Source organism: Aethalodelphis obliquidens, unplaced genomic scaffold, assembly GCF_003676395.1.
Source record: "Aethalodelphis obliquidens isolate GAN/ISIS:26980383/991018 unplaced genomic scaffold, ASM367639v1 scaffold102, whole genome shotgun sequence".
Classification (NCBI taxonomy): domain Eukaryota; kingdom Metazoa; phylum Chordata; class Mammalia; order Artiodactyla; family Delphinidae; genus Aethalodelphis; species Aethalodelphis obliquidens.
The window spans coordinates 547994-559166 of NW_020838046.1; positions in this window are offsets into that span (position 1 = coordinate 547994).

Here is an 11173-nt window from a genome sequence, read left to right on the forward strand (position 1 = left end):
GATTCCAGTCAAGGGCTACCATATCTCCCCAAGAGGAACACACTGCCAGTATTTCTCATCCCCACACCCCAGTTACATGTTGTAAAGGTTAAACCCTGAGTTAGTAAACCTGAGAGGTCAGAGGCTCCCTTCCTCCACCAGCTCCTATTCATAGAGTGGAAACTCTATCCCAGGTGCTTTAGTCAGAGACTATTGGAGCCCTGATTACCCTCACCCCAGCTCACTTGTAAGGTGAAGTTTCCACGCTGGGAGAGGCAAGCCAAGGAGACCAGATGCTACAGCCCCCACACAGTGCTCTGCCCATAAAGCAAAGATATCACTCTGAGAAAGTGGGTCACTGTCCCCATTACCCATGATGGAGCAGTGGCTCAGAGACTTTGCCCAGGGAGAGGGAGGCCATAAGAACAGAGAACTCCCAAGCTTTACCCAGAGGAAATTACTTTATTTGAAACATAATGTAGCAAATTTCAAGCCTAAGGGCACTCTCAAAAACAATAGAAATTTCCGTAAGCAATTAGCTTAATTGCAATTAAGCAATTAGTAGGAGACTAGTAGCTTCATGAGAACTATAAGCTAAACCATAAAACAGCTAGGTTACCAGAAAGAACCATGGAAAAAGGCAGTGATGAAGAACCAACTGGGGTCAGAACAAAACTCAAAATTTGACCTTTAAAACTACCCCTGAAAAGGGGGCTTGCATTTAATTGGACCAGACTGTGGAACAGTATATGTCCCAGGACATTGTCAAAAGCAATAGAAAAATCATCCAAGAATTAGTGGAGCTTAACAGATGGGTGTGATACCAACAAAGAAAGACAGATAACAGAGAGATGAGGGAAAGAGACAGTCAAAAAGAACCCTGCCAAAGCCACTGTCATCTCAGGGTGACTGTGCACATGCCCAAGACTGCACCCTCTAAGGAGCAACATCAAAGGCTTCACACTGCCAGCAAAATAGATTTACTTCACTAGAACAGTCCACCTAAGTCACCAAACAAATAAACAAGCAAACAACAACAACTAGGCTGGGGGTGGGGGGTGGGGATGAAGACCAGTATCCAGATTTGTTAACATGTATTTTCTAAAATTTCCGGTTTCCAACAAAAAGTTACAAGATGTGAAAAGAAACAGGAACATCTGCCCATGCATAAGGAAAAAATAAAGCAGACAACACAAACTACCTATGAGAGGACCAAGATGTCAGATGTAACAGACAAAAACTTCAAACCAGCCATTGTAAATATGTTCAAAGAACTAAAGGAAACCATGCTTAAAGAAATAAAGGTTGATATGATGACAATGTCTCATCAAACAGAGAATACAAATAAAGAGATATAAAATTATAAAGAGGAAGAAAATGGAAATCTGGGGTCAAAAGCATAATAACTGAAGTGAAAAAATTACTAAAAGGACTCAAGAGTATATTTGAACTGGCAGAAGAAAGAAATAGCAAACTAGAAGATATATTGATTCAGATTATACAACTTGAAGATCAAAGAGAAAAAAAGAATAAAAAAAAGTAAACAGGGCTTCAAAGAAATGTGAGATTCTATTAATCTCACCAACATATGCATAATGGGAAGAATAGAAGGAGAGGAAAGAGAGAAAGGAACAGAAAAAATTGTTTGAAAAATAACAGCTAAAAATTTGTCAAATTTGATGAAAATTATTAATCTATACATTTAAGAAGCTCAGCAAACTCCAACTAGGATAAACTCAAAGACATCCACATACAGACACATCATAGTAAAAATTCTGAAAGAGGAGGAGAAAAACGTTTGAAAATCTTTGAAGCAGCAAAAAACCCCAGCCCATCATGTACAAGAGAACATCATCAGAATCAAAGGTAGGCAGTGAGATGATGCATTCAAAGTGCTGAAAGCAAAAAATGTGTCAACCAAGAATCTTATACCCAGCATGACTATATTTCAAAGAGTAGGCTGAGCTCTGGGAAGTGTCTTGTGACTAAATGGCAGGTTCAAGAGTAGGGGACGGAAAGCAAAGTAGGTGGCTAATGCACAAAGAGGTGTTTGGCTTTTACCCTTTAAGTCCTTGAGATCCAAGTGTCACAGTCCCTAACAAGGTCACATTCTTTTCCAGAAATATGGTCCTATGATCAGTGTGCTAGGTGAAAACGAAGGCATAGCTGAGGACAAGGAGGTCAGCAAGGAACTGAGAAAGAGGGTAAGAAGTGAAGGAGAGAAACATGGCTGCGTGGATGAATGATTGGATGGAGCAGAAGTGATGGGAACAGACAGTGCTAAGGAAGTGGATTGACAGAACTTGGGGACTGACTGATTGTGAGGTGGCAGTGTGAGAGTAGGATGCTGATGACCAGAGCTGGAAGGAAATAACAAAGATCAGAGCAGAAATAAATAAAATAGAAACAAGAAAAAAACAGTAGAAAAGATCAATGAAACCAAAAGCTTATTTTTTGGAAAATATAAAATTGATAAGCCTTTAGCCTGGCTCATTAAGAAAAAAAGACAGAGGACCAAGTAAACAAAATAGGAAATAAAAGAGGAGAAATCACAATCAATAATACATAGATACAATCGTAAAAGTATACTATGAACAGTTATATGCCAACAAATTGGCAACTTAGAAAAAATGGAAAAATTTCTAGAAACATACAAAATTTCCAAAACTGAATCAGGAAGAAATAGATAACCTGAACAGACCAATTACTAGTATAGAAATCAAATCAGTAATCAAAAAACTCCCAGCAAACAAAAGTCCAGGACCAGATGTCTTCACAGGGGAATTCTCCCAAACATATGAAGAAGAGTTAATACCAATCCTTCTCAAACTATTCCAAAAAATTTAAGAGGAGGAAACACTCTCAAATTCATTCTACAAGGCTACCATTGCCCTGATACCAAAACCAGACAGACACTACAAAAAATAAAATAAAATTACAGGCCAATATCTCTGATGAATATAGATACAAAGATCCTCAACAAAATATCAGCAAACTGAATTCAACAATATAGAAAAAGGATCATACACCATGATCAAGTGGGAGTTATTCCAGGGATGCAAGGATGGTTCAATATCTGCATGTCAATCAATGTGATACACCACATTAACAAACAAAGGATAAAATCACATGATCATCTCAATAGATGCAGAAAAAAAGCATTTGACAAAATTCAATATCCATTTATGATAAAAACTCTCAAAAAGTTTGTATAAAGGGAACATATCTCAACATATTAAAGGCTATTTATGATAAAACCATAGCTAACATCATACTCAGTAGTGAAAAGTGAAAGCTTTTCCTCTAAATTCAGGAACAGAAAAATGATGCCCACTTTCACCACTTCTATTTAACATAATATTAGAAATCCTAGCCACAGCAATCAAATAAGTAAAAGAAATAAAAGGCATCCAGATTGGAAGGAAAGTAGTAAAACTGTCACTATTTGCAGATGACATTATACTATATACAGGAAACTCTAAAGTCTCCACCAAAAAACCATTAGAACTAATAAATGAATTTAGTAACGTTGCAAGATACAAGATTTATATACAGAAATCGATTGCTTTTCTACACACTAAAAACAAACTATCAGAAAGAGAAAGCAAGAAAACAATCCCATTTATAACCACACCAAAAAGAATAAAATACCTAGGAATAAACTTAACCAAGGAGGTGAAAGATCTATACTCTGAGAACTATAATATATTGATGAAGGAAATTGAAGATGTTTCAAATAAACAGAAAGATACCCCATGTTCATGGATTGGAAGAAGTAATATTGTTAAAATGTCCATACTACCCAAAGCAATCTACAGATTTAATGCAATCCCTATGAAAATACCCATGACCTTTTTCACAGAACTAGAACAAATAAGCCTAAAATTTGTATGGAACCACAAAAGAAAAAACAAAAAAAGAATAGCCAAAGCAATCTTGAGAAAAAAAGAATAAAGCTGGAGGTATGAGGCTCCTTGACTTCGACTATATTCCAAAGCTACAGTAATCAAAATAGTATGTTACTGGCACAAAAACAGACACATAGATCAATGGAACAGAATAGAGAAATTTAATCTATGACAAAGGAGGCAAAAATATAAAATAAGGAAAAGAATCTCTTCAATAAGTGGTTCTGGGAAAATCAACAAGGGGACCTAATTAAACTTAAAAGTTTTTGTACAGCATAGGTAACCATCAACAAAACAAAAAGACAACCTACTGAATGGGAGAAAATATTTGTAAATGGTATGTCTGTTAAGGGGTTAATATCTAAAATATATAAAGAGTTCATACAACTCAACATCATATCAAACAACCTGATTGCAAAATGGGCAGAAGATCTGAATAGACATTTCTCCAAAGAAGACATACACATGACCAACAGGCACATGAAAAGATGCTCAACATCGCTAATCATCAGAGAAATGCAAATCAAAACCACAATGAGATATTACTTCATACCTGTCAGAATGACTATCATCAAAAAGACAACAAATAATAAATGTTGACAAGGATGTGGAGAAAAGGGAACCCAAGTACACAGTTGGTGGAAATGTAAATTTGTATAGCCACTGTGGAAGACAGTATGGAGGTTCCTCAAAAAACTAAAAATAGAGCTACCATATGATCCAGCAATTCTACTCCTGGGTATACATCCAAAGAAAATGAAAACACAAATTCAAAAAGGTAAATGCACCCCAATATTGCAGAATTATTCACAGTAGCCAAGGTATGGAAGCAACCTAAGTGTCCATCAACAGATGAATAGATAAAGAAGATGTGGTATATACATACAAGGAAGATGTGGTATATACATACAAGGAATACTACTCAGCCATAAAAAGGAATGAAAATTTGCCACTTGCAACAACATAGATGGACCTGGAGGGTATTATGCTTAGTGAAATAAGTCAGACAGAGAAGACAAGTACTGTATGTTTTCACTTATTATATGGAATCAAAAAATAAAATGAATGAATATAACAAAACAGAAAGAGACTCACAGATACAGAGAACAAACTAGTGGTTACCAATGGGAAGAGGAGTGAGGGGAGGATCAAGATAGGAGAAGGGGACTAAGAGATACAAACTACTATGTATATAATAAATAAGATACAAGGATGTAATGTACAGCACAAAGAATATAGCCACTCTTTTATAATAACTTTAAATGGAGTGTAATCTATAAAAATATCACTATGTTTTCCACTTGAAACTAATATAATATTGTAAATCAACTATACTTCAATTAAGAAAAATAAATACAAAAAAGAAAGAAAAACAAAACTCTCTAAGAATCAGGAAAAAAACAAGTTAAAACCAAGATGAAATACCACTTTGATGCCCAAACTTCAAAATTTAGGAAGGTAGGGACTTCCCCAGTGGCACAGTGGTTAAGAATCCAGCAGCCAATGCATGGGACACGAGTTTGAGCCCTGGTCCAGGAAGATCCCACATGCTGCAGAGCAACTAAACGCACGAGCCACAGCTACTGAGTCCACATGCCACAACTACTGAAGCCCACGTGCCTAGAGCCCGTGCTCCACAACAAGAGAAGCCACCACAATGAGAAGCCCATGCACCTCAACGAAGAGTAGCCCCCACTCGCCGCAACTAGAGAAAGCCAGTGAGCAACAGTGAAGACTCAACGTAGCCAAAAAAAAAAAGTTAGGAAGGTAGATAATATCAAATATTGATGAGAATGTGAGGGAATGAGGCCTCTCATTTGCTGATGAGGGAGTTTATGTGTGCTGGCCATGCTGGCAAATGCTTTAGCAGTATTTTGAATAATTTTGCGCATATTTCCTATAAACCAGTGATCCCACTCCTTGGTATAATTCTCCTCTCTCCCTAAAATGATTGCTCAGGGATGTAGAAGATAAATCAATCAGATTCCAGACAAGAGAAATTAAAATCATGCTAAATGGGAGTACTTAATACAGGGACCTGATATAAAAACTTAAATGGATTTTTAAAAATATTTATTTATTTACTTGGTTGCGCCAGGTCATAGTTGTGGCTCATGGGCTCCTTAGTTGCGGCAGGCGGGCTCCTCAGTTGCGGCTGAAGGGCTCCTTAGTTGCGGTTCGCTGGCTCCTTAGTTGTGGCAGTAGGCTCCTTAGTTGTGGCATGTGAACTCTTAGTTGCAGCGTGCATGTGAGATCTAGTTGCCTGATCAGGGATTGAACCCAGGCCCCCCACACTGGGAGCATGGAGTCTTATCTACTGCACCACTAGGGAAGTCCTTAAATGGATTTTTTTTTAATGCAATGATAGCTCCAAAGGAGAAGTGGGTTTTAAATTTAGTAAGTATCGACCAATTACTTTCCAAAAGGGTTGTGTCAATACCCAGTCCTTTCAGTCATGAGGGAAAGAAATGGTCAAAGAGAGCCCTGCTAAAGCCACTGTCATCCCAGGACACCCAGGACACCCCAGGAAGGGCATGAGAGTGCCCTTCTGTGATGCTATGGCCAGCACCAGGGGCTTTTATTCTCTAATTTTTGCCAAGTTTCCAATAAAACTTTATTTAGAAAAACAAAAACAGGTGGCCAGTATATAGACAATAGTTTCCTGATTTAATTTTTTTACTACTGCATTAAAATATTTATCTTGTTTACTGAGTTTTTTGGCTCCCCTTTGGTTAAATTCTGCACCTGGGTTGAAGCCCTGTTGAGTTGTCTGCTTGGAGTCTCACAAAGACCAAAGCTGGTGCCAGTGCTGCATGGGGCTACCAGGGAGGCGCCCTTCTTCTGACACCCCCAACCCGGCTCAGGCATGCATCTGTAGAGCAGGCAGTCCCAGCCAACCTGTCCCCAAAGCCATGCTGGGCCTCCTGCACCTTCAATGCCAGATATCAGATGCCTAACTGGATGGTAAAATTCCTCTGCCAACCTCCCCGCATCAGTTGCTCACAGATCTGTGTCCATTTCTTCTTCACAATGCCCTGGGATCTATTCCCTCCTCTCCATCAAGCAGCCCTCCCTGGGGACTTTCCTCAGTCCCTCTCACCTTGGGTTCTGAAGGGCATCAGGGGAGCCGTGGCCTCACAGCTTGAGAGATTGCCCTAAATTCAAAGTTGACTGTATACCCCCTGCTCACAGACAATCCTTTCCTTCAGCCACGGAAGGAAGGAATCCTCTTCCTTCCTGAGAGCCTTCTGTGTGTGTTGGAGATGGAGCACCCATGGTACTCACACCCTGAGGGGACTAAGGCAAAGGAGGCACTTTCCTCCATGCAAAATGTAAAATAGTGCCCCAAAATTCAACCATCAAGATTAATAATATTTTAATGCAATATTTTAAAAAAATCAAAACTAAGGCAAAAAATCCATGGGGAACAAAAGATCAACATTTTAAATAGAGACAGGATTTGATTTTCCCTTTTGCCTCAGGCTCCAGCACTTTGACGGATCCTATCTTTGATTTTTTAAAATATTGCATAAAAATAGTATTTATGCTGATGACTGAGGTTTGGGGCATGCTTCTTATATTTTGTACCTGAGATAAGTGCTTCTTCACTCACTGTACCCTAACCCTGGCCCTGGTAGATACAGTCAATAAATAGTAGGCCCAGTAATAATTTCAGAAAGTGATAAGAGCTCTAAGTGATAAGAACTCTAAAGTGATAAGAACTTTCATTTTCAAGAGAGATGAAAATAGACATTCACACAAGAACATGTACGTGAATGTTCATAGCAGCATTATTCATAACAGCCAAAGAGTGAAAACAACCCAAATGTCCATCAACTGATGAACGGATGAACAAAATGTGGTCACTTTATGCAATGGAATATTATTCAGCCATAAAAAAGATTAAGGTATTGATATATGCTACAACATGGGTGAACCTTGAAAATAATGTCCTAAGTGAAAAAAGTCAAACATGAAAGGCCACAGATTGTATGATTCCATTTATGTGAAATGCCCAAAATAGGCAAATCCATAGAGAAAGTAGATTAGTGGTTGCAGGGTTGGGGGAGGGGGATGAGGAGAGAATGCTAATGAGCATGGGGTTTCCTTTTGGAGTAATGGGTGTTATGGAATTGGAATTGGACAGTGATGGTGGTTGCACACTCTTGCGAATGTACTCAAAAGCACTGACTGTATACTTTTAAATGATGAGTTTTATGTTACATGAAATTTTATATTATGTTAATTATATCTCAAGTTAAAGAAAAATTAAATAAAGCAGGATGACAAATAAAGACTGAGAGGTAGGCTATTAGAGAGTCAGGGAAGTCCTCTCTGAGGTGAGGACACTTAATGGGACCTGAGTAACAAGAAGGAGCCAACTGTGTGTTGAGGAGGAAGAAGCTTCCCGACAAAGGCACCAGCGCACGCCAAGGCCCTTAGGCGGAAACAACTTGTAGTGTGGTCCTTCATTCATTCGTTCCACAAGTAGTTATTTAGCACCCACTGTGTGTTAGGCACTGCTCTCTGAGGATACAGCTGGGAACAAAACATCCTATAATGTGATGTCAGAATGTGGAAGCAGCTGTGGACTAGGAAGAAAAATTGTTTGGAAGGGAGAGAGTTTGGGGTGGGAAAGACTACATTATATAGGGAGATCAGAGGAAGTCTTACTGAGAAAGAGACATTTGAGCAAAGGGGCAAGCGCAATGGTGGAGAATGACAGCAGAGAGGTGGAGGCATCCAGGGCCTGAGGCCATGAGCTGGCCAAGGACTGGACTATGAATGTATGGGGAGCCGCTGGAGGGTGTGAGCAGACAAGTGGCATGGCTGGACTCGTTTTCAAAAACTCAAGCTTGCTCTGCCTGCCTTAGATTCCATGCTCCCACTGCCCACATCAGCAAAGCTCGATAGCAAACTTTATTTAGCAGGTGGGATTGTTTTTTAAAGGAACTCTTATGTCACATAAGTCCCAAATATGACACTGACTGGAGCTAAACAGCTCTGGATGTCTGGATTCCTCAGGGCTCCATGATGAACTTTAGCCAGGGTTCTCAAATCCAGAAGTTTAAAAGGAACTATTGCTGTGGCACCTGTGGCAGATGCAGGGTCCTAAGCACTACCCATGGGGCTCAGGCCCAGGAGTCCCTCTGGTAACCTGTGTCCCCAGGTGATGCTGACACAGGTGGTCCACAATCCCCATGTTGAGGAAACAGTGGCCTGGGCACCACAGAGCATGGTATCAGGCAGAGGCACAGTTGGAGACCCACATTCTGGTCCAGACCCCTTGGGCCAGGCCTGCGTGGTGGCTGCAGTTTAGTTACTTGGAAGCAACCATTTAGAACTGGAGATTGTATATACCAATCTGGGTCTCAGGCTTCTCTTGAGAAGCTGCTGCACCTCTGCCAGCTCTGGGCCACAGCAATTCTGTACAATCCCAATGGCCTTCTCGTCTCTTCCTGTGGCTTGCCTGGGCTGTAGTCAGTTGTGTTCAGGACCCTGAGGAGGCTGTGAGGCTGGCATCCATTCAAATGAAATCTATCCACAGCCCTCTGTCATCTGGTCTGGGCTTAATTTCCCATTCACTTGAAAATTACACTATTCTCTTTTTCCTTTTTTACACCCAAAAGAGAAGGTTCCAGAACCTGTCAGGTATGCCTGGTGGCCCTTCCTCATACGTGGGTTCTGAGTGATGGAGTCAGGATTGGTCAAGCTGGGGGAATAAGTCAGGTTGGCTCCCAGGGAAGGCATATGTCCCCTCTGTCACCAGAATGGAACTCACCTACGAATCTCAGAGGAGCAGCTGAGCAGTGAAGGAGGCATTGAGGGCACTCTGGTTAGGGACCAGGGAGAAGGGCAGAGGTTCCTATCCAGACCTCCAAGAGGACAGAGGACTTGTTGTGGGCTGTAGCCTCAGTGTGGGCCTAGGGGAACAGCCTCTTCCTCTGTGACTGGCCAGCAGATGCTGTGGAAGCCCATCCCATGCCAAGCATGGTGTAGGTGCTGAGACAGGCAAGGACATTTAGCAGCGGCCTCTAACCCTAGCTGGAAAGACAGGCATGCATGACAAAATGAATTGAAACTTTTGCCCTGGCCACTGGGAAGCTCACTGGGGCTTGCAGAAGTGGTGAGAGCATAGCATTGCTCATGCAGACACTCAAGAGGAAGTATTTACAATGGCCCCTCTGAAGAGAAAAAGACCAGAAGGAGGCACATGCACTGTAAGCATAATCATGCCAGGGTGACTGCATGAGGCTGAATAATGGATCCCAAAGATGTCCAATCCTAATCCCAGGAACCTGTGACTGTTACCTTGCATGGCAAAAGGGACTGCAGATGTGATTAAGTTAAGGATCTTGAGATGGGAGATTATCCTGAATTATCCAAGTGGGCCCTAAATGAAATCACAAGTATACTTATAAGTGTACTTACAGAAGGAGACTCGACTGCAGAGGAAGGTGATGTGATGGTGGAAGCAGAGATTGGAGTGATGAGCTTTGAGGATGGAGGAAGGGGCCATAAGCCCAGGAACACAGGTGACCACTAGAAAGTGAAAAAGTCTGGGAAATGGATTCTCCCCTGAAGCCTCCAGAAGGAACCAGCCCTCTCGCCACCTTCACTTTAGCCCAGTGAGACTGATTTAGGACTTCTGACCTCTAGAACTGTGAGAGGATGGAAGTGTGTGATTTTAAGCCACCAAGTTTGTGGTGATTTGTATCACAGCACCAGGAAGGGAATACAGTGACTCTCTCCCAAGTAGTGGGGTCCAATTCCATGGGCAAGAAGAATGTGTGGAACAGCTTCAGTGGTCTGCAGACCTTGCTTTTGGTCATTGGGTGAGTGTATTTGACTCTAGGGCCCCAGAGAAAAAAATTACCACAGCTTTGCTGGTGTGGGACCTGAAACTAACAGTCCCAGGCTCCCCCAACCCCCGTACCCCTGCCATCACCAGGAAAGCAAAGCTCACTCCCTCAGTGTCAGCTCCTGAGGACCCAGCTGGGGGTCACATCTCCAATACACCCCAGCCTGCCCTGCCTGGGGATGCTGACTCGAGGCCTTTGGCAAGAAAATGTCGTAAACCTCTTGGCCAGGGCAGGAGTTGGGGAGGCTTTGCCAAGGAGGTGACATTTGTGTGAGCCTTGCCCGGGTAACAGTTCAGAAGGGAGAAAGCAGAGTGGGAGGGGCTGTGGGCCCAGGGACCCCATGCACAGAACTGACAGGCCTAGCTCCCCATCTCTCCACGGGGCTGATTATGAACAGCGGTGCCTGCAAACAACAGAAGCGAA